Raw genomic sequence first — 24,702 nt, forward strand, 5'->3', positions numbered from 1 at the left:
CCTCTCCTCTCGAAGGTTCTACTAAAGATCAAAAAGGACAAGCCAAGGACAATACTGATTGCACCAGACTGGTCACGCCAGAACTCGTACCCCCCTCTTGTGCAGTATGACACTGCTGCAACCATGGCACCTGCTTCTGACCGCTTCCCTGCTGTCCCAGCAGGCGGGCCAGATTCTGCACCCTCAATTTCAAACCCTGAACCTTGCAGCCTGGCTAATCCCTTGAGCTCTCCTTTAGCATCCCTCAGTAAGCAGGTGCTAGATCTCATGCTGGAGGCAAGGAGGCCTAGTACTAGAAAATCCTATGCTGAAAAGTGGAAAAGATACTGTTCCTGGAGCCAGACTCAGGGGATGGGCACAATGGTGCCCAGCTTGCCTCATATTCTTCAGTACTTAACAGAAATGCTCCACAAGGGCCTATCCTTCTCGTCCATTAAAATTCATGCCCCTGCCATTTCAGCACATTGTAATACTGAGCCACCCCTCTTCTCTCACCCCTGCTATAACAATTCCTTAGAGGGTCCAAAAATTTAAGATCTCCTGTGAGAGCTCCCACTCCAGCCTGGGACCTTGACTTTGTATTGGAAAAGTTCACTCCCCCCCCCCCCCCCCTTTGAGCCAGCTGCAACAGCAGAGTTGAAATTCCTTACTTGGCTAGAAGGAAGGCTGTTTTCCATCACTTCAGCATCATGGCAGTGGAACTCTTCATTATCTTCCATGCGGACAGGGTTTCCCTTGGGTCTAATCGTTCCATTATGCCCAAAGTGGTGTCTAGTGTGGCTCTAAATCAGTATATTCATTTGCCTACTTTTTTCCTAATCCACAACACAAAGGGGAATGAATGCTGCACTCTCTGGACGTGCACAGACAACTTAGATTTTATTTGGACAGGACTAAGCCTCTCAGAAAATCTGAACAGATGCTAGTTGGCTTTGCTGCAGGGGCAGAGGGGAAGGCCATTTCAAAGCAAACCATTTTCAAATGGATACCTCATTGCATTCAGTTCTGCTACAAGCACCATGGAAAACCTACCCCACAGGGGATAAGATCACATACCACCAGGGCTGCATCTACCTCTGCTGCTTTTCTCAGAGGAGTCCCTACCAGGGACGTCCTAGAAGCTGCTACCTGGAGCTCTGTACATACCTTCACCAAGCATTACCACATGCCTGTCTTTTCTAAATCCAGAGCTGGATTTGCCACTGCAGTCTTGCAGGGCTTAATAGCTGGCCTTAATGCTCTTTAACTTCCTCCACCCTTCCTTAGCTTTGGGAATCAACCCAAATGTGATGACTGCAACAGTGAAACGCGAAAAATGTAGTACAGTTGTGTACACTTACCATAAATGTAGATGTTCAAGTGTATTCACTGTTGCAGTCCTGGTTACCCTCCCTCCAGGCCCCCCTGACTTCTCTTGGCTCTACCTTTCCTTCTTGTCTGGTATATTTATTTTTACTGGTGTATTTGCTTTTTGATAGGGGTGTGCCATACCATATAATTGCTTCCCATTGTGGGGGCACCTGACATCTGGGGCAAGAAAAACTGATGTAATGGCGTCTCCTGCATGTTTTTTACCCCTGACGACCTGACGTCATGGAAGAAGAGACAGCATTCGACACAGAAATCTGAAGACTCTGGTATTCAGGCCAGCTGGGGGCTACCTGCAGGCAGATAATCCAAATGTGATGACTGCAACAAGTGAATACACTCTTTACATCTACATTTATGGTAAGTGTACACAACTGTACTTTCTATGCCTTATCACCTCACCCTTACTTGATGTTTTTTTTTTCCACAAGGACATGGTTTCCATGCATAGTAACCCCTCTTTTCTTCCTAAGGAGAAATCTGAGTCAAATTTGATTCAACCCATCTTGTCTGCCAGCATTTTGTAGTTATACTATCAAAAGAGTTCCTTCTACATACCTTGACTGTACACAGGCAACTGTGTGTTTATCTACAGTATACCAAGATGTTTCAAAAAAGATTTGCCATTGTTTGTCTCATTTGCCAACAGTAGAGACTAGGCTTGAAAGTTCTAAAGTTCATCTGTCCAGGTGACTTTTGCACTGTTTATCTTCTGTATATTCTACCCGTAACTGTACATTACTGTACAGAACAAAGGCTCAGTCTACTGCCTTCTTCAGGAATTCTTGTATCAGTGACATTTATATTGCAACAGTTTGGTGTACAGTACATACCTTCTCCAAGCATTACGTTATTAAAAAACGCTACCAAGACAACCTGTCATTTTAGTTTTGTGACTGGAGTTTAATGATGTAGGGTTTATTAAGTGGGTGAGAACTTTTCAGTATTTTATGATTCACAAAACAGTGAAACATGTCTGATTTTTGACCATTTGTGATTTCGACTTTTCATGATAGACTCTTATATCTGCATTCATATATATGTGAATGCATGCACACACGCTTGTATGCACATATGTAGTGTATATGTGTATATATATATATATATATATATATATATATATATATATATGTGTATTTGTAATAGGTATATGTAGTGTTTGTGTGTGTACATACATATTTGTGTATATAGATATATAATTTGTGTATGTTACACATACATGTGCAGGTAAAGTTTGAAGGCATAAAGAGGAGGCACAAGAGAGAAGTGGGTGCATCATAATAGACAGAAAAGTTTCTGGATAGCTGAATATCCTTAAAGAGGTAAAAAGATGACAGAAAAAATGAAACACAGGAGGAATAAGTCTTTACAAGGAGGGGTAAGCTTTTGGACAGTTAGAGCCCACAGATTGTCTCGTAAATTATTGGCAGATGAGGTGGCGGTGCGTCCATATATGCCATCAGACCCGAATGATCCCTGTAGCTGTTAACCAACTCTGATCTCTGTATGTAAACATGTTTGTGAAGGCTGGGTACTGCACTGTACATAATAATGGCATTAAGAAGCCCATTTCACTGGCATTGAACACGCAGGGATTGTAGGGGGGTTTTGGTAAATATTTGCAGTTACCAGTGAATTTTAAAGTAGAACTCTTTTTAAAAAGTGTCTTTCCCGGTAAGGTAACATAGGCATCCTTCTGCTGATAATGCGCTGAAATCCTTCCAGGAATGCAAAATGCTTTCTTGCACAGCTAATCTAGAAGACAGATGTCATGGTTACAGTGCTGTAAGCCAGAAATATTTATTGCTAATTGAACATAATTTGATCCCTTGGAGGCAAAGCACAGTTTTTATCGTGACCTGTTCTAATGTGATAAAAAAAGGGCTGTAGTGTACAGGTGTCACCACATACATGGACATGCTCTACAGCAGTATGTCCCACAGGCTCATACATGGACATGCACTACAGCAGTACATCCAGAGGGTCATACATGGGCATATGCACTACAGTAGTACATCCACAGGGTATACTCTGGCACTGCAGTCAACAAGATCAGACAATAAATTGCATTATCTTAAAGAAAAACATTTTTGGATTATTAATGCGATAGGTGCAATGGCTGCCTTTCAGAAAAGCAAGGCACCACTTTGAGTCCTGATGATTTAAAAAATAAACTGTGATTCACACAAAAAAGTCCTGCACAGCTGTGTTCAGAAGAATGAGTCCTGATTGCGACACAGACAGACAGAGTTTAAGTATTGCTTCTGGGAGCTGTGGAAATTGGTACTGGAGTGTGAAAGTTAAGCAGCTGATGCTGACTTTACCCCACGGGGTTGGGGGGGGGGTCTGGCTTACTGCTTTTTTCATCCCAGCAGGAGTATTTTCATGCATTGCAGGCAGCTTGTAGGATGGGTAACAGCTGTGCTACACATTTAATTAGGGGACTTGGTATTGAGCATGAATCATGTATGCATGTGTACATTCACTTCCCTTGGAAAACAACTGTTAGAGTCACAGTTGCTGCAGGGAAGATTTATGTATACAGAGAGGGGGTCATCTTTATTCAGTCACCTGAACTCTTGCCTCTTCAGGGAACAAATGAGCTTATATGGCTTCCATCTCAAGTAAGGATTGAGTTGGCCAGATGGCCGTTGCTTTGGTTGGGGATTGAATTTTAGTGGCCGTCACTCCTGAGGAGCAGGGAATGGTTTGACTGGGTGATGGGAGTGAAGTCCTCAGTGATCGGTGGTGTAAGAGTTGAAATCAAAAAAATAAATTTCCAGAACTCACTGTTGCACCTTAAGCATTTTTGCTGAGGTGGGGCTTCATAAAATACACCCCCCCCCCCGGTATTTATGTATACTGTGCAGTATATGCTGCTTATTTACACTGACCTTCAAGGGTACTCTATATCTTGGAGCAAGGAAATTCTCATTAGTACTGCATCCTAAAACTTTATATAGTAGTCCACATTCGCATGAACTAGTGTTCCAAGGATCGCAGTTGATCCTTGGAATTTAAAAATAAACTGACTCAGTCTAGTAAGATGCTAATGAAATTATATTTTTAATACAAATGCCTCTAAAAAGATTTTAGTTGGAAAGGTTGCCTTCATTTTCTGACTTAACAGGATTTTTTTTTTTTAATCATGGAGCGAGTTACTCTTGAGATGGCAGGAAGTGACAAGGGAGCAGAGCTACTCCCACTTTTGCCGTATTGGTGATTGCAGTTTAGTTAATGCCAGATAATATTAAACAAATAGTTTCATTAATTGTGAAATTCCTGTAATGTTCCCTGAAGCCTAAGAGCCAGTCTGAAGAGTTTTATTGTAGTAGTCCAGCTTACTTCTGAGCATGTGTTATGGCTTTGTGAATGCTGATTCAGGAAGGAAGGTTTGCTAAATTTTAAGCTAAGCTTTGGAAATTACCCAGATATGGTCAAGTTTCAAGGTAAGGATGTTATTTTCAGTCAAGGGCTGCTTTGAAAAGGGATCCCCAAATAAGCACACCTACACTGTAATCCAAGGGCATAAGTACACTACTTGAAATAGTGTTACAGGATATATTTTATGGGCTTTTTTTGTCACAGTTTATGTGCATTTACATTGCTTGAGAGCAGAGTGGGACATGAAAGTGCTGCTACTCAGCATTTGCTGTAATTATGCTGCATTTTTAACCGCATAGTGTGATGATGGTAATGTCTGTTCTCTGATTATTTCTTACATGTTGAAGCAACCATTTATTAAAGACTTTCCAGAAGCAGTGTGGATTTTATAATTGTAGGCATTTAACTCGGTTATTTTCAGGCATGCTGTTATGAGCTTACTCTGTTTAATGTTTTTATTTAGTAGTCTGTGAATTGGATAGTTTGTTAGGGGCTTAGTTTTACCGAATTTTTGTGTTGCCTTGACAGCTACAAATATCTAAGGAAAATCTGATGTGGTAACTGAGATGAAGCAATAAACCTCATTTTGGTAGCAATTGCTTCAGCTAGAAGAGTGTCACAGTCGTAGGTCTGATCTACTAAGACTCTGTATCTTTCATATAGACAGCATGTCACTGAAGGCTTCTCTCTCCTTCATGCTTGAAGCAAATATCTTTCTGACGCTTTTTCCCACTGCATCTGCCAACCATTAGGCCTCCCCCTGTCAAAAACCCTTTTCATTCCCTGTCATAAGTATTTCTCAGTGAGTGTGAGAGCCGGATGGAGGGGAAGCCAGTCATACAGAGGCAGTCTCAGTGGTGTCTTGTCCTCCGGCAGAGTCCCAGCAATGGGGCATGCTTATTATCTAACCCTTCCGTTATTGCAAGGGACATGTGACTTGACACTGTGGGAGCTACTGTGCCCACCTCAAGAAGGCACAAAGTCTTGCATTGAAGTTGATGCATTCATGACTTTGTGGTCAAGCACCCCACCTTGGAACTTTTTGTCTCACTGTCCCTCCTCTGAAGAAGTCTGACCTTGGATATTCCTGGTCAGCTTCCTCCCCAACCATGCTCATCTTCCCCATGCCAGCTCCAACAGACACCTGAGCCTCTAATCATTGTAATCAGAGTTTTATTCTTTTATGCCTTTAGAGCTGGCTGCCACTGAAAATAATTTAAATCCATTAGTTAACTTGCCTGTAATTCTTACAGTATTATAACTGTGGAATATAATTAGATTGTCTAAATTCTTTTCAGAAGCCACACTTTTATTTGAGCAAAACTAGAGACACTTAAAACAATAACAGCTTCTTGTTTCCTGCTCGAAAAAAGAGAGTAAAAAAATCTCTAGAAGTACCCTGCCTTAATGGGCTATATGCTTGCAATAAAGATTTGGCAACTAAATCCAAGTTTACTGTATAGTAGCAATGGCTCCCAATCATGCTTTCAGTAATGTTTCAGTTTGTTTTTTTGCTGCAAAATGGATTTCTGTATAAACTTGCAAAATACTGTAAGCTGGGTGTGATTTTTAGGTCTGCTTTCATCACAGGCTATTCTATATTGATACCTCTCAAGAAAATGAGCTGAGGTCTCTTGTCCTAGTGCTGAAGTGGACAAGACTGATTCATGTAAGATGCAAAATGAATTTACCATTATGATAGAGCCCTATGCTGTCTACTTCAGCATACCCACTTTATGTGGTGAAAACTAGAAAATGCATGGAGGAATGGCTTCAGAGGCAGGCAGATGTTCTTCGTGTTTCACTGTTCCAGTCATCACACTTGGGTTATCTGCCTGCAGGTAGTCCTCAGTTGGCCCGAATACCAGAGACTTAGTATTTCTGCGTTGGTTGCTGTTGCTTCAGGACTGACGTCAGGTTGTCAAGGGTATAAAAACAGGCAACTGACGCCATTACATCAGTCTTTCTTGCCGAGGAGCCCGAAGCAGAAGCAGTTTGCACGAGTGCCGGTCGGCCGCTACCTGAGTTGTCATTTCCGAATTTGAATCATCCTGAAGTCTTCTAAAGCCAAGTACCCCATTGGGGATCCTTTTTTCTTGCTCTAACCGATGTCAGAAAAAGTTAACAATTGTCTCGCCTGTGGAAAGCAAATACCACACCGATATTTCCATTCTTACTGCATCACCTGTTTAGGCCCAGACCACGACGTACCTCGCTGTCAGTTTTGTGCTTTGTTAAATGTCCAAACTATTCGTTGTTGGGCCCTTCCTATCGCTAAATACTTTTGTTGTCAATTGACGTATTCCGAAATGGCTTCGGTAAGCCATCCGTCTACTGATCTTCTGAAAAAAATGTAAGGATAAATACGCACAGACCGCACAGGTCCAAAGCTGCTGACGATGCTTCCGTTAAGTTAGTCGCCAGTTCCCCAGTACTCAGTGAGGTGCTTTCGCATCACTTGATGCCTGCTTCGATGGATTTGCAGGCCACTACTGGGACCCATTCGGAGTCTGGTATGCTGGGAGACTCTTCTTTGACTAGGGAACCTGCGGATGTCTCTACCTTGGATGGGTCCGGAGCTACTGTGCAGGCACTGGCTTCTGAGGAAGTTCTTCGCAGAACTGATACTCGACACAAACTGACTACTTTCGCGTCTTCAGTTCTGTCTAAAACTGCCAAGTTTCTAAGGCCAAGAGTACGTGCTGCGCCTAAAAAAATGACGGCCCACACTCAAGCACCTGCTTCTTTGCCACAACATCTAATGCTTAAAATAGCAGAAGACCTGATTATGCTGAGGGAAGCCAGCCTTCTCCTGCTAAGAGAGAGACCTGTTCCCAGAAGCTTTAAATGACTAAGAGTCTGACGACTCTGAGGTTTCTGAATATGAAGACATGCCTTTATCTGCTTATGAGGATTCTCCTCCAGAGGATTTTTTTTTTTGGTAAAACCCTACATGCTTTAAGAGAGCATTTCCAGTGGGAATACCAGGATTATTCTCAGTCCAAAATGAGACCTAGAGAATTTATAGACTTGCCACAACATAGACCTTTAGCTATCCCTCCTGTTCTGGATGATGTCTTTATGGAATCCAGTCTATCGCTTGATACTTTACCCCCTGCTCCAAGGAAACCAGACAGGTACTACAGAGTCCCTGACTCTCACAAATCTCTGTTCAAAAATCCAACTGCTGACCTAGAGGTAATTTCTCAGGGGCCTAAAGGTATAAAAGCAACTACAGCTAAGAATCCCACCCCTTCGGACAGGGATTCTCGAGCTTTAGACAGAAGGGATAAAAAAGTATACACCTCTGCAACTCTCGCCATTAGGGCATTGAATTGCCAGTTTCACATGCTGACATACCAGCAACATATGGAACTTATTAAACAAAAATGATCTACTTTTACAGACTGTGCAGAAAATAAAGAATTACAGGAACTTATGCATTCTGTAAGCCAAGTCAGCAAGCATACCTTGCAATGTGGCTTTGATGCCCTAGAAGCATCTTGCAGGGTAGCAGTGACTGGTTTTGTACTGGGAAGGCATGCTTGGCTTAAAGAGCAGACTATGTCAAATCAAAATTGCTAGACACTCCTTTGAACAAGGATAATCTGTTTGGCACCAAAGCAGAAGAGGTTCTAAAAAAGATGGAAGAAAAAGCTAAGTCTATGCAGACAGTCAAAGATTTTTTGCAAGTGCAGCCTACAAGTTTCAGTAGACATTGCCCCTCGAAACATTGGTCCTTTCCAGCCCCCTCAAGGCCATCTCAAACTAGACCCAGGGGAAACAGACCTCCCAGATTACAGTCTCAGGGTATGCAGAGATCTGAGCAATGGAGTACCTCCACTTCTTAAACAGGGAGTGCTAAGCCACCCCCTTAAGGAAATAATTCACAATGACTTCTCTACTCCTCTCCTCACCTCTTCCCAAGTGCTTGTGCCCCTAGGAGAAAAACTTGCCCATCATGCAAAAAACTGGACCTCCATCACCAAAGACCGATGGGTCCTCAACATTATATCCCGGGGTACAAATTTTACTTCCATTCACTGCCAACCCCAAAAGGGTTCCCAGGCCTTCCTCCAAACCAGTGGGCAGAGGCACAAAACCAAGTTCAACCCCTGCTCTCCATAAGGGCTATTCAACCTGTTCTTGCAGAACAGATAGGTCAGGGATTTTATTCCAGACTTTTCCTGGTACCCAGAAAAGAGGGCACTTGGTGCCCAATCCTAGATCTCTCAATTCTAAACACCTTCCTGGTGGTACCAAAATTCAAAATGCTCACCCTTCAACGGCTTCTTCCTATGCTGTCCGAAGATGCCTGGTTAGCCACCCTAGACCTAAAAGAAGCCTATCTGCACATCCCTGTCAGGGACTTTTGCAGGAAATACCTACATTTCAGGGCAGGATCGATGCATTATCAGTTCTCTGCATTTCCCTTTGGCTTTTCCACTACTCCCAGAGTCTTCACTAAATGCCTGGCTCCAGCCATTGCCTATTGCAGACAGAGAAAAATTCAAATTTACCTTTACTTGGACGACTGCCTGATTCAGGCAGTCAGTCAGGAAAAGCTGTTGCAGCACCTGACATTTGTAAAGAACCTTCTAACCTCCCTGGGGTGCACTATCAGTGAAAAGAAATCCAAACTAGTCTCCAGTCAAAAGATTGTATTCCTGGGAGCAAGCTTAGACACATCATCCCAGATGGCATTCCTTACTCCAGAAAAGCAAGCCTATCTAACAGGCTACTTTGCTCAAATGGCAACCAGAACCCAGCTATCTGCAAGGAAAATCCTGCAGGCCCTAGGGTTCATGGCCTCTTGCATTCTACTAATCCCATATGCCAGACTGCATATGAGGAAACTTCAGTGGTACTTAAGTCTTTGGTGCCAACATTCTCAGGACCTGGAAACCGTCATACCTTGTCTAAGGACAGAGTTTCTTTGGTGGGCAGCAGCATGCAACCACAAAAAGGGATTTCCCTTTACTCAACCCCAAGCCACCCGGACCCTAACCACAGATGCATCAGACTATGCCTGTAGGGCACATCTGGACGACAAGTGCATTCAGGGCCACTGGAGCCCAAGACAAATTCATCTGCACATCAACCAAAAAGAGATGTTAGCAGTTCAGCACGTGCTGACAGCTTTCAGATTCCCTTCTCTCACCAGGACCCCTGCTAATAAAGACAGACAACACCACAGTTATGTGGTACATCAACAAGCAGGGGGGAAATCTACTCTTACCCACTCTGCAGGCTAGCCATGGCCCTCTGGAACACGGCCTTGGACATGCATATTCATCTGTAAGCTCAATTCCTGCCAGGCAAGCAAAACTATCTGGCAGACGACTTTAGCAGAAATCTCCTAGACCCACACGAGTGGCAATTAGACCCCAGAACTTTCAGCCTTCTAACCCATAAATGGGGGACCCCAGAGGTGGATCTTTTTTCATCCCCCTACAATCACCAGCTCAGCAAATTCTGCACCAGGGCATCTCACAGCAGGGCCTGGAAAGTGGATTCCCTATCCTTTCAGTGGGTAAGCCTCTCAATCTATGCATTTCCCCCTCTGCCTCTTCTCACAAGAATCTTAATCAAGATAAGACGGGACAGACCAAGGGCAATTTTGATTGCCCTGGACTGGCCACGCCAGCACTGGTACCCAGTACTGCGCAGCCTGTCACTGGTGCCATCCTGACACATATCTCAACCCTCTACACTCAGCAGGAGGGACAGATCTTGCATCCGCAGCTGCAAACCCTGAATCGTGCAGCCTGGCTTATTCCTTGACTTCTCCCCTGTGACCAGCCTAAGCAAGCAGGTGCTGAACGTCATTCTTGAAGCCAGAAGACCCAGTACAAGGAAATCTTATGCTGATAAGTGGAAAAGGTATTGTTCCTGGAGTCAGTCTAAAGGAGAGGACACAACACTGCCCTCCTTACCTCTAATCCTGGATTACCTAGCAGAGCTACTCCACAGAGGCCTATCCTTCTCTTCCATTAAGATCCATGCCTCTGCCATCTCTGCTCATTACAACACTGAGCCACCTCTCTTCTCTCACCCTCTCATAAAACAGTTCCTTAAAGGGGCAAACAACTAAAGGCCACCAAGGAGAGCACCTACCCCTGCTTGGGACCTTAACTTTGTACTGGAAAAGCTCACACTGCTTCCCTTTGAGCCTGCAGCATCAGCAGAGTTAGAAATTCTTCTCTTGGAAAACAGCCTTGCTTCTGGCCATCACTTCAAATAGAAGAGTCTCTGAGCTACAAGCACTTATGGCTGTGGATCCCTTCGTTATTTTTCATGCTGACAGGGTCTCTCTCAGGACTAACCCCTCCTGTATGCCTAAAGTGGTGTCCAATGTAGCTCTCAAGCAATCCATCCATTTGCTAACCTTCTTCCCTAATCCTCAAAATAAAGGGGAACGGATGTGCACAGACAGCTCAGATTCTACCTTTATAGGACTAAGACCTTCAGGAAATCTGACCAGGTACTAGTCAGTTTTGCACCAGGAGCAGAGGGCAAGGCCATTTCAAAACAAACAATTTCCAAATGGGTAGCACACTGTATCCATTTCTGCTACAAACACCATGGGAAACCAACACCTCGGGGGGGGGGGTCAGAACGCATTCCACTAGGGCAATATATACCTCTACAGCATTCCTCAGGGGAGTCCATGCCAGGGACATTCTGGAAGCTGCTACTTGGAGTTCTGTTCACACCTTCACCAAACATTACCACTTGCCTATCTTTTCCAAATCCAGGGTGGGTTTTGCAACCGCAGTCCTGCAGGGCATACTAGCCAGCCCCAACTCTTCTTGACTGCCTCTACCCACTCTTCTTGACTGCCTCTACCCACTCTTCAGCTTTGGGAATCAACACAAGTGTGATGACTGCAACAATGAAACTTGAAGAACATAGTACAGTTGTGTACACTTACCATAAATGTATATGTTAGAGTGTATTCACGGTTGCAGCCCTAGTTTCTCACCCTCCAGTCCCCTCGTCTCTCTCTCCTCTCTATTACTCTCCCATTACAAGTCTATTGGTATTTACTTTTTACTGGTGGTGTTTTTCCCACCATAACTTAGCTCCCTATTTGGGGGGGGGCTCCTGTCATTTTGGGAAAGAAAAACTGATGTAATGGCATCGGCTTCCTGTTTTTATACCCCTGATGACCTGACGTCAGTCCTAAAGCGACAGCAACCGACGCAGAAATACCAAGTCTCTGCTATTCGGGCTGACTGAGGGCTACCTGCAGGCAGATAACCCAAGTGTGATGACTGCAACAGTGAATATGCTCGAACATCTACATTTATGGTAAGTGCACACAACTGTACTTTTTGAGTGCTCCTCCCAATACAGGATTTTTTGGTGTGAAAAGTGCTCATGATTCTGGAGCACTTCCAAAATCTGGAGATGGAGAGAGAGAGATGTAGGACATATTCTGAGGTGAGGGAAATGTTATACCATGATAAAGTTTGTTTTTGTTTTAAGGCACTGAGCTAACGCACGCCTGGAGCAGTTAATCTTGGTGTTGAAGGTAAGCATAATTCCTGATCTGTCTATGTTCATTGTAACATTCACTGATGTTCTTCGTGTTTCACTGTTGCAGACATTACATTTGGGTAATCTGCTGGCAGGTTGCCCTCAGTCGGCCTGAATTCCAAAGTCTTGGGTCCTGCGTCGGTTGCTGTCTTCTCTTCCATGACGTCAGGTCGTCAGGGGTATAAAACATGCAGCCGACGTCATTTTCTTTCATCTTTCTTGCCGCGCGGTGCTCGAAGCAGAAGCATTTTTGCAAGTGCCGGTCGGCTGACTACTGAAAAATTTGATTTTGAGTTTCAGAACCGAAGTCTTTACTAAAACTAAGTACTTTTTTTCCTTGCTTTTTACCGATGTCAGAAAAAGTTAATAATTGTATTACATGTGGGAAGCAAAAACCTCATAAGGACTTCCATTTATACTGTATTCCTTACCCTAGGCCCTGATCACAACGTGCCTGGCTGTCAGTTTTGTGCTAGATTTAACCAACGCACTATTAAGTGTCTGTTTATTTTTGCATCCAAGTATTTTGGAAACAGATTTAACTACCCAGAAATGTTGTCAGATAGCAATCAGACTACTGGAGTACATAAAAAACACAAAGAAAAGGACAGAGAAAGGCAGTCGAGATACTAAACCAATGACGAAGCTTCTCCTAAGCCAGTCGCCGGTTCTCAGTGAGGTGCTTTCGCAGCCCCTGATACCCGCTACCTTCGAGTCGCAGGCCTCAACCGACACCCATGTGGAGTCCGGCATGCTGCAAGATACTCAAGGTATTTGACCGATGGATGCATCTCCCTCGGATGGGTCCAGAGCCGCTGAGCAGGCACCGGCTTCTGAGGGTGTATTCATACCTCAACATTTGTATATCAAACCGACGACAGCTGCAAAACCAAAGATCAAAGCAACTTCTAAAACTAAAAAACACGACGCATGAGACATGTGCACAGGCTTCTATGTCTAAAAAACAGATGATCAAAATGGCTGAAGACCTTATTACCTTGATCAGGGGTACCCATCCCCCTCCAGATAAGAGGCCTAGGCAAGACACTGATTATGAATCTTCAGATCAGGTTTCTATTTCTTCTGATTAGGAATTGTCTATACCTCCCTATGAGGATTCTGATGCTGAGGAGTCTATTCCATCTGCATCTCCTCCTGAGGATTATTCATTTGGAGAAACCTTGCATACTTTGAGGGAGCATATTCACAGGGAGAGTCAAGATTTCTCAGAATCAAAAAAAGAGGCTCAGAGATTTCCTTCTCCCTCAGCACAAGCCTTTAGCCATTCCCCCTGTTTTAGACGTTGTGGATGATGTGTTTTCGGAGTCAAGCTTGACCCCTGACTCCTAACCTCCGGCTCCCAGTAAGCCTGACAGATATTACAGGGTACCTGACTCGCATACATTTTTATTTAGAAACCCTGCTGCTGATCCTGAAACTACTTCACAGGGTCCAAAGGGAGTTAAATCCTCAACAGCAAAAAATCTTACACCCTCTGACAGAGATTCAAGGGCACTAGACCGATGGGGAAAAAAGGTTTATACACCTGCAACCTTGGCAATCAGGGCCTTAAACTGTCAATTTCATATGATTAAGTACCAACAACATGTTATGGGATTGTTGAAACAGAAAATTATGTTGATTTCAGAATGTGCAGAAAATAAGGAACTGCAGGAATTAATGCATGCAGTTGAACAAGTTGGAAAGCATACTTTGCAATGTGGTTTTGATTCCTTAGAGGCCTCTTGCAGGGCCGCAGTTACTGGATCTGTGATTAGGAGGCATGCCTGGTTAAAGGAACAAAATTTGCCTGATCATATTAAAGCTAAATTCTCTGTTTGGAATTAAGGCAGAAGAGGTTGTAAAGAAAATGGAAGACAAAGCTAAGTCCATGCAAACTGTTAAAGACTTCTTACAAGTGCAGCCACCTAGATTCAGTAGACACTGGCCTACAAAAAATGGTCCTTTCCTGTGTCAGAGCTCAAAGGGGCAAATCCAGATGCCCTAAGGGTTCCAGATACCAGGCGCAAGATTCATACAGGTCAAAGCAATGGGGCGCTTCCACCTCCAAATCTGGAGGAGAAAAAGCGCAAACCTACAGAAAGTAATCCCAATGAATTCCCTCTGCCTTCACCAAGCACTTATCTTTTGGCAACACCCATAGGGGGAAAATTAGCACTTTGCTCAAAATTTGGCATTTAATAACCCAGGACAAGTGGGTACTAAACATCGTATCACAGGGATACAGATTCCATTTCCACACTCTGCCAATGACAAATGGTTGGCCAGATCTGCCAAAAAATCAATGGGCAGAGGCACAGAAACAGGTTACGTCCCTCATGGATATGGGGGCTATTCAGACAGTACCAGAACAGGAAAAAGGACAAGGTTTTTACTCAAGACTGTTCTTGGTACCCAGAAAGGACAAGGCCTGGCGGCCAGTACTGGATTTATAGATTTTGAACACATACCCGGACATTCCAAAATTCAAAATGCTGACTTTGCAGCTACTTCTGCCCATGCTGGGCAAGAATACTTGGCTGGTGACTTTAGACCTAAAAGAGGCATACCTGCATGTCCCAATAAGACAATCGTGCAGAAGATGCCTCAGATTCAAGGCTGGCTTAATCCATTAGCAATTCTATGCACTGCCCTTTGGCTTATCTACTGTGCCCAGGGTCTTTACAAAGTGCCTGGCACCAGTAATTGCATTTTGCAGACAAAGAAGTATACAAATATATCCTTACTTGGACGACTGTCTCATTCAAGCAGAGAACAAGGACACTCTTCTTCAACACCTGGCATTTGTGAGAAGGCTTCTGGCATGCCTAGGGTACACAATAAACGAAAAGAAATCACAACTGGTACTCTCACAAAAGATAACATTCCTGGGTGCAAGCTTAGATACAACTGCCCAGATGGCTTACCTCACGCCAGACAAGCAAAGGCAACTGACTACTTACTTCAAACTGATGGCAACAAAAACCCAGTATTCTGCAAGACAAATTCTCCAGGCTCTGGGCTTCATGGCATCCTGCATCCTATTGATTCCATATGCAAGACTGCACATGAGGAAACTTCAATGGTACCTAAAAAGTTTATGGAGTCAACATTCACACAGTCTGGAAGCAAGGATTCCTCTCATTCCCTGCCTGGAACAGGATTTTCTATGGTGGGCAAAGGCATGTCACCAAAACATGGGACTGCCCTTCACTCTTCCCTCTGCCAGCCATACCTTAACAACAGATGCATCAGATTATTCCTGGGGGGCCCACATGGCAGGAAGATGCATTCAGGGCCTATGGGCACCAAAGCAAATGCATCTGCATATCAACCAGAAAGAGATGCTAGCTGTTCAAAATGCCCTAACAGCCTTCAAGGATTTACTTCATCCAGGACAACTGCTGATAAAGACGGACAACACCACAGTCATGTGGTATATAAACAAGCAGGGGGGCACACACTCATACCCCCTTTGCAGATTAGCTATGGCACTGTGGGACACAGCTTTGACCTACCAAATACATCTTCAAGCTCAATTCCTGCCAGGAAAACAAAACACTCTCTCTGGCAGACGATTTAAGCAGAAACCTTATGGATCCTCACGAGTGGAAACTAAATCCACAAGTCTTCAGCATGATAACAGAGAAATGGGGGAGCCCAGACATAGATCTCTTTGCTTCACCTCAAAGTTATCAATTGAAAAAATTCTGCACAAGGACTTATCACAGACAAGCATGGAAAGTGGACACCCTATCCTTCAGTTGGAAAAACCTATTTGCTTACGCCTTTCCTCCTCTGCCTCTTGTACCTAACATCCTCCTAAAAGTCAGACAAGAGAAACCAAAGATGATATTAATTGCCCCGGACTGGCCCCGCCAATACTGTTACCCAATCCTAAGGAACTTGTCTCAGTACCCAGCTTGGACCTTGCCTCAAAGACCACAACTACTGTCCCAGCAAAACAATCATATCCTGCACAATCAACTACAGACTCTGAACCTGGCAGCATGGCTAATCATGTAGTCAGACGAACAACACTTCTCAGTAAAGCTGTGATGGATGTCATTTTGGAAGCCAGAAGGCCGAGTACTAGAAAATCTTATGCTGACAAATGGAAGAGATTCTGTGCTTGGAATCGGGCACAAGGAACTGATACAGCAGAACCAAATATTCCTCAGATATTACAGTACTTAACTGAGATGCTTGACAAAGGCCCATCTTTCTCATCAATCAAAATCCATGCCTCTGCCATTTCGGCTCATTACAATACAGAGCCACCAATCTTTTCTCATGCTTTACTAAAGCAGTATCTTAGAGGAGCCAAAAATTTAAGGCCTCCTAGAAGATCACCATTACCTCCATGGGACCTCAATTATGTGCTGGAAAAGCTCACCCTGCCTCCATTTGAACCAGCTGCTACCGCTGATCTAAAATTCTTATCATGGAAAACGGCTCTGCTGCTAGCAGTTACTTCAGCAAGAAGAGTTTCAGAGTTACAGGCCCTCATGGCTGTAGAGCCTTTTATCATATTTTACCCAGACAGGGTGTCTCTGAGGACAAATCCTACTTTTATGCCTAAGGTGGTTTCCAGTGTGGCCCTTAACCAAACAATTCATCTGCCAACTTTCTATGCAAATCCGTAGAACAAGGGGGAGAGAATTCTGCATTCCTTGGACGTACACAGACAGCTAAGATTCTACTTGAGCAGGACTAAAGCTCTAAGAAAAACTGAGCAATTACTAGTGGCATATGCTGCAGGATGAGAAGGAAAGGCTATTTCAAAGCAGACAATTTCAAAGTGGATCAGCCACTGCATCCGTTTCTGCTACTTACACCATGGTAAACCTGTGCCCAAGGGCATTAGGTCTCATTCCACCAGAGCTGCTGCCACTTCAGCAGCCTTTCTCAGAGGAGTACCAACCAAAGACATTCTAGAGGATGCTACTTGGAGTTCTGTTCACACCTTTACAAAGCATTGCCATTTGCCTCTTTACTCTAAGTCCAGGGCAGGCTTTGCCACTGCAGTGCTGCAGGGCCTTTTAGCCGCACCTAATGTTTTTAGCTCCAGCCCCCCAACCATAGCTTTGGGATTCTACCCAAATGTAATAACTGCAACAGTGAAACACTAAGAACATAGTACAGTTGTGTACACTTGCCATAAATGTAGATGTTAGAGTGTATTCACTGTTGCAGTCCAGGTTACCCTCCTGCCATCCCCCTGTCATTCTGAAATTTATCTTTCCTTCTCTATCTTCTACAGCCTATGTGGTGTATTTGCTTGTAGATGAAGGTAAAGTTTATATTGATGCATGTATATTTACATATATATAAATTGGCTACCTTTTTGGGGGCGCCTGACATCGGGGGCAAGAAAAACTAAAGAAAATGGCGTCGGATGCATGTTTTATATCCCTGACGACCTGTCGTCATGGAAGAGAAGACAGCAACCAACGTAGGACCCAAGACTTTGGAATTTAGGCCGACTGAGGGCAACCTGCCAGCAGATTACCCAAATGTAATGACTGCAGCAGTGAATACACTTGAACATCTACATTTATGGTAAGTTTACACAGCTGTACTTTGCATTCCTCACTCTTGGGATTGTCATTTGGTCAGATAGCATGACATCCAGTGCTATACTTCCTTTAGGGCTTCTGTCAAGACCCTGCCACCAAGATGCAAGGACATTGATGGCATAAGAGATGTGTGTTGACTGGTGACCTCTTCAGATCTTTTGCAAATGTAAGGGGAAATTATTTAATGTTGCCCATTTATGTAAGACTTGCTTCTAGCACTGGAAGTTTAAGACACTTTTGGATTGTTTTATAATGGATAAAATTGATGTATTTTAAGGCAGGCAAAAGTGAAAACTCATTGTTGAAGAGTTATCCTGTTTTAATGTGTGGTGCACATTGTATCCTGCTATCTCTCCAGGATTGGGTTGCTTTTGAGCATGACAATTCTGCAGATTAACTGTAGTGTCATAGTTAAACCACTCTAAACAAACTACTTAATGGAGAGTGCATGACAAGTGATTTTTTGAAACCAAATGTGTTCCCTTGAAGTCTAAAGGTGTAACTACCTTTGGTATTTATCCATTCTTTTACTGTTTGGTCCAAGCAGATGAAGTGGTTCCTACAGAGGTATTCTGACATGGAACATCTACAACATAGAAGAAAGATCAGGTGATGGTGTATGTCATTGTTTCTCAGTTTGAGATGTTCAGCCGATTGCTCACCCAACTTTCTCAGCCCTTTATTCTAAACCATACGTTGTATTTTTAGTAAGGTTACTTGTGCAGCTCAGTCAAATCATAGCTCCCTCGGTACTACAGGGAAGACCATTTGGTTTGATTAATGTTCTCAGTCTTACTAACCACTTTGGCAGGTGCATGAGTTTACATGCTTAACGGTAAAGAACAAACTACAGTCATTTTCATGGCATGTGACACAGAGAGGTTGTAGAAAAGTCTGTTTGCATATAGGCCAGCCATGTTGGTATAGTAATTAAAGCCCTACAAGCCATATAACTGGAGTTTGATTCATGGCTGTATGCTGGATCTCGCATACTGAAGGAGAGGAATGTTGAAACTTTCCTGGCTTATTCTTCTGTAGAAGAGGATGTTGGAATGCATGACCAGGATGCAAGTTCCTGTTGAACCCTTGATGGAGTTGGAGACCCCAGCATATTGCTGGCTTTAAGGGGGGGTTATGTTTGCCTAAGTGAGTGGCATGCCCCCACTGATGTACACGCCAAACAGTAGTCATTTTACCTGGCAAGCTCTGTGGGTTTAGGCTGTGAAAGGTGGGTAGAATAATAAATCTCGATGACTGCATAAATGACAACACCCCTCTCGTTTGGCAGTTACCTGGTGTATGGGAAACAAATGAGCTTGTTAAATAAGAGAGAGTCTGTTGGTTGTTAGGCAGTGGAGAAAAAAACTAATCTTGACTACATTCCTTATGGAAGATCTTTCTTATCTGTGTGTCATTTTAAAGCCTGCTGACATATGACACAGTGCCAGATAGGGGTGAAATACCTGCCAGAACTGAAACAAAATGGCAGAAGAAAATGAAGTGCACTGCTCTCTGTTTTGAACCACAGAAGAATAATTCAAATATAGCCCAACTGCAACCACCATAATTCAGCAGTAAAACAGAAGGTCTGTATCCATAAATTTGATTTATTCCTCATTGCAGGCAGATCTGCTGGAAAAGTCCAGTATGCCACATTCATAAATGTTGGAAAAGAAGGTATTCAACATTTGCTTTTCTTGATGAAAAGCAAGACAGAGTAGCAGCTCTTAGACGCAAGTTATTTGTAATTATAGTTATACCAGAAATATTTTTTTATTTAATAGACTTATACTCTTTGTAAGAGTGCAGGGCCCTACAGAGACTACAGATAAATATGTTTACTGAGCTGAGTAACACAGCCAAAGACCATGAATTTGGTGAGCTGCGTAAATGTTGTGGTATGAGAAATGATACAGCAAGAAACTGGCTATCCAGCGAAGCCATCCTGATCTTATCGACCTGTGGATTTGCTCCAAGGAAGTGAAATTACTAGTACACAGTTAAAAGAATTAACTGATGAAAACAGTGTGCTTGAAAACATGGATCAAATAGGTGAAAATGAGAAATAAAGGTAGGCCGTGTCATGATGCGTTGTAAAGTAATGGGTATGAAAGTGAGAGCCATATGGTTGGTGGTGCACTGTAACAAAGATGAAGTGTAGAAAAAGTAATTCATATAGATTGTTTTCAAGCTTGCAGTAGGCATGGCTATAACCATGAACCTGAATCTGTGCTGGAAAATGACATATTTTTTATAAGATGCGCAAAAACAAATGAATTTGTAAGAAGTTGCTTGCTTTTTAGCAGAAATGTGAAAACAGTTCATCAGTACTGTGGAAGTAAAAGACAATACAGTGAAGTCTGAAAATGCCTCAAGAAGCACGAATACAGGAGGCCTAGTCAGATTTGTTGGCAAGACGTACTCAGGACTATTGGAGAGAATATGCAGGTGAAATGGGGCAAGTGTAGACGGTAATATTTCCTCAGAAAATACTGTGCCACTGAGCTGGTTTAAATAAAAGAAGGATAAAGCCCTGACTATGGTGTACTCTAACCCTTTGGGTATGTGACCGTGTAAGTGACTCAGGTTTGAGTAGAAGCTCAGGCAACTGTAAAAGATGACCAGGGAGAGGTCACTTCCAGCTTGCCTATCCTTGGGGAAGGGAGGCAGCTGTGGCTTGCCACATGGATGACACCTAGCAGGAGCAGTAGGTGTTACCCACTGGAGTTTGAATCTGTGGAGCCTATGCTGCTGTTTTGCATTTGTGCAAAGTAGCCAAGGGGAACTCTATGCAGAGGCATGTTTTCTCTCAGAAGATAGTGAAGGAGAGCAGTGGACCTGTTGAGTAATGGGTATACTCCCAAAGGGACAGCATATGCTACTCCACAAAACCCATTCTATACAACCTGACAGTAACTGGGAATATACTGTCATTCAGAATTCCGAGGCAGGAGTGAATAGGCTGTAGTGCTGTCTCTTATTCTGGGAATGCCAGCTGGACTGGATGCTGGTATTGGAGCCATTGGGTGAGATATTGGAAGAACCAAAAAAAGAAAAAGTAACTGGACCGGGACATATGTGAGAGAGGCTTGTTTACTGTTAATGTTCTTTGGCCACTGACAGCACCATTACATCGTACACCACTGACTGAGTACCAAATCCAGGCTGTCTCTTTTTTTTTTTGTTTTTTGCTTTTCAAATAGTTGCACTTAAAGAATTGAATTCTCCCAAAACTTTAGGCCGTGTGTATTGAGAAAACTAGCACTGATAAAAAGAATGCATTGTGTGAAAGCAACAGTGAAGTGTGTTCATAAACTATCTCACTGTCACACAAGCAATCAAGGTACTTCACAAAGCCATAGTAATGTTATTCCCACATGACTGTACTGACTAGTTTGATATTTTTCAGCAAAGTTTATGTAATAATAATAATAGTCTGATTTTGTGTCTGATTTGTGCTCTCAGAAAAGTACCTGTAGTACTCGGAAGTAAAGTTTAAGAGGAACCGAAACGTACATAATGCATAAACAGTATTAAGAGACTATTAGAACCACCAGAATGGATGGTTGGAATGGACAGTGCTGTGAGAAAGACCTGGTTTGCATTCATGTTGATTGGCAAGATCTGAATAAATTGATTAGAGAACATTATCAATTGCTTACTGTTAAAGTGTAGTTAAGAATGTCAAATGTTTTGTTTTCAGTATTAAATGCAAAGCAGGTTTCTGGCAGCTAATGCTAGCTAGCTCAGAAGTGTATATATTTAGTACGCTGTTAAGGAGGTACAGATTCCTTTGACTTCTGTTTGGCATTTCATTGGCATCAGAGGTGTTCCAAAAACCAGTTTGAAGACTTGTAAGGTGGTGTAAGCATAACTGATAACTTGTGCGAGGTCAGACAAAAGAAGATAACTGTTTAATACAGCTGCTGAGTATACTCAGCCTGCATAATGTTCAAGTAAAATAAGAGTTAAAATTCTAAAATGGTTGTATTCTGAAGTCAGAAAACTTGATTTAGAAATAAAATCTGAACAGCTGTACTAATATAAAGGATAGAAGACAAGCAGGCTTCCCAGAAGTTTTTTTGAATGCTGTGGTATCTTGCAGGTTTGTACTTAATATGTCTGATTGTAACTCTGCCTCTAAAAAAAAAATCTTTTATAGCAAAATGTAGTCTGTGAATAGAGCTAGTAAACATTTTTGGAGTACTCAAAACTAGTTATGGCTGCTTAAACATACTATGATGTGAATAAGCTAGTTAGTCAGAACAATTTGAGGGCTCTGATACTACGTGAACATATCTCAGTTGTGTATCGGTCAGATATTTACAGAAAGCACACGGGAAATGCTTGAAAGGGAAATGACTACTGGTAGTAAGTATATGCATGTGAGGAATTCCTTGAATGTTTTGAGGTAAAGAGGTTCAGTTAGAAACATTTTTCTATTTGACTTTATATGCACTTTGACTGTGGAATGGCTTAGTCACTTTAGACCAGTGGCCTCTCTCCAGAGGAAACACAAGGTGGATTTCATATTGACTAGGGGAAATTTGATTAGGACATTAGGGAACTTCACTTACTTTTTTTGGTAAAGTGCTATGGGATATTTTACATTCACGTGAGCTGCCACCAACACTGGCAGATAGGGCCTCAGTATTAATGTCTCATCCAAAGGACTGTACACTCAGGAGTGCAGTACCCCCTTATGCTACAGTGCAGTGTCGGCATTGGAAAAACTAATCCAAGTGTGTGATGTGAGAATAGAACATACAGCCTTCTACACCAGGTATGAGTGTGCTGCCTGTTGAGCAGTTGAGACTGTAGAAATGTTCCACAATCTCTTTCAAAGCATATTTAGAAAGTCTATGTACTAGGCATTTCCAAGATTACAAAAAGGTAAGCAAATAAGTGTGTAACAATCAGTCAGTTTAAGACGGTTGTGAAAACTTTGATTGGAAAAACGCTCCCCCAAAAGCAGTACCAGATATGTGATGTAAATAGTCCTGTTAAATTCTCAAGGTATGGTAAACTGAAGAAACTCTTCAGGGATGTTGTTATGTACTTGTCTGACGTATAAAGAAGTTTCATCGTAATGTTAATAGCCTACGACATGCCTAGTATAGTGTTAGTGCCAAATGTAATTTATTGCATACTTCTGTGCATGTAGTTTTAAGCTCTGTGTTTATAAAGTATAGAAAAACAATCCACTTATGCTGTGTTGACAAGGTCAGAAAAAGGCTGAACATGATATGTCTTCATCTAGTGGGGTTTGGCTTTTTTAACCTGAATGCACATGACTTATTTGTGTGCATCAGAAGTCATGTGGTTGAAACTCTGGTATGTCCCTTAGAGGTCATTTGCATATATCCCATTAGCCTCTACAATAGGAGGTTTTAAGGTATTGCATAGTGGAAACTGTAGCTTGGATTGTTTTTATTACAATTTTTCTGAAGGCTTAGTCTTTGTGACCATTTTACCCTTTGGTTGAAATATTTAAAAATGAGGATGTCACAGTGGCACAATAGATGGCATTGTCATTTCCCAGCAAGTTGTTTCCCAGTTTGATTCTTGGCTTGGGTGCCTTCTGTGTGGTGTCTGCATGTCCTCCGTGTTCATATGGGTTTCCTCAGGTGCTTTGGTTTTCTCCCACATTCCAAAGACAAGCAGTAGGTAGATCAGACACAGGTGTGTGTGGTGTAAAAGACCCACCATAGCAGGGCTAGCCATCCGGCGATGAAAATGTTGGCTCTGGATAATTGTCATTGTTGAAGTGACACCCCTACCCCATGTGCAAAAATGTGAAAAAGGGTTTTGAATGGATGGATATATGTTGGTATGTAGATTAAATGCTAATGACCTAACCACAGTGATACGGTTGTATCATGTGTCATATGATGCGCAAAATGTTCAACAATTCAGACCATCCCCTTTAACCATTAAAGCTGGCAGCTGCAGGTGCTAGTCAGTAGGAATGTGAAAACATTCCCTGGTTCAAATTCCACTCCTAATTCCATAGTGCTGTTCACCACCTCCTTTCTGCAAAAAGGTCCATCTTATATTTGCCTCTTTTACTAACTTTTTATGCCTGCCTGAAAGGCGTATAAAGTGAAGCAACATTTTTTTCGTAGTCCCCTCCACAGGACCAGCCAGTTAGGGTTGCTGTAGTTCAGCAACTGCCACCAGGACATCTCTGTGCTTCCCCCATTTCCTGTTATTGCAAGGCTGTTTGCAGAAAGCAGTGTAGAACAAGGCATGTTTAATTCATATAACCCTTTTTGGCCAAGACAATTTTGTTATCCCCTGCTTTTCCCTCCTTTGGAGAAACCTGCCAAAAACATTTCAGGAATTTCCTGACAATTTTCCAGCAAGCCTTACCTTGGGCCTTCATTCACTTTGATTAATGACATTGCATCTCCAGTTCCATTAATAGCAGGAGACCCTGCTTACCTGCTGCTGATCGAATTCTTATTTTTGTTCCGAGGACTTTTACCAAATCAGCATTTAAGAGTAAGTGCTGGATGACTTTTCAGGGTTTGGATTCTTTGGAGTACTTTCCTTAGGTTTTTGATTCAAGTCTCATTTGTGAAAGTACATTTGGCAGTTATGTCTGTCTTTCACCAATATCTAAACAAGACCTCACTACTTTTTTTTTTTTTTTTTTTTTATGCAAAGCTTTTCTGAAGGTGTTTTTTTTTTTAAGTCCTCCATAGAAGAACATGTACTGTGCTAGGATCTTAATTTCATATTTGAAAGGTTAACTGTATCTCCCTTTTGATTCAGCTTCCAAAGAGGACTTGGAGGTGTTTACCTGGAAAATTGTGTTCTTTGTAGC

This window comes from Protopterus annectens, chromosome 11.part0, assembly GCF_019279795.1.
Source record: "Protopterus annectens isolate FY-2018-M chromosome 11.part0, PAN1.0, whole genome shotgun sequence".
Lineage (NCBI taxonomy): Eukaryota > Metazoa > Chordata > Ceratodontiformes > Protopteridae > Protopterus > Protopterus annectens.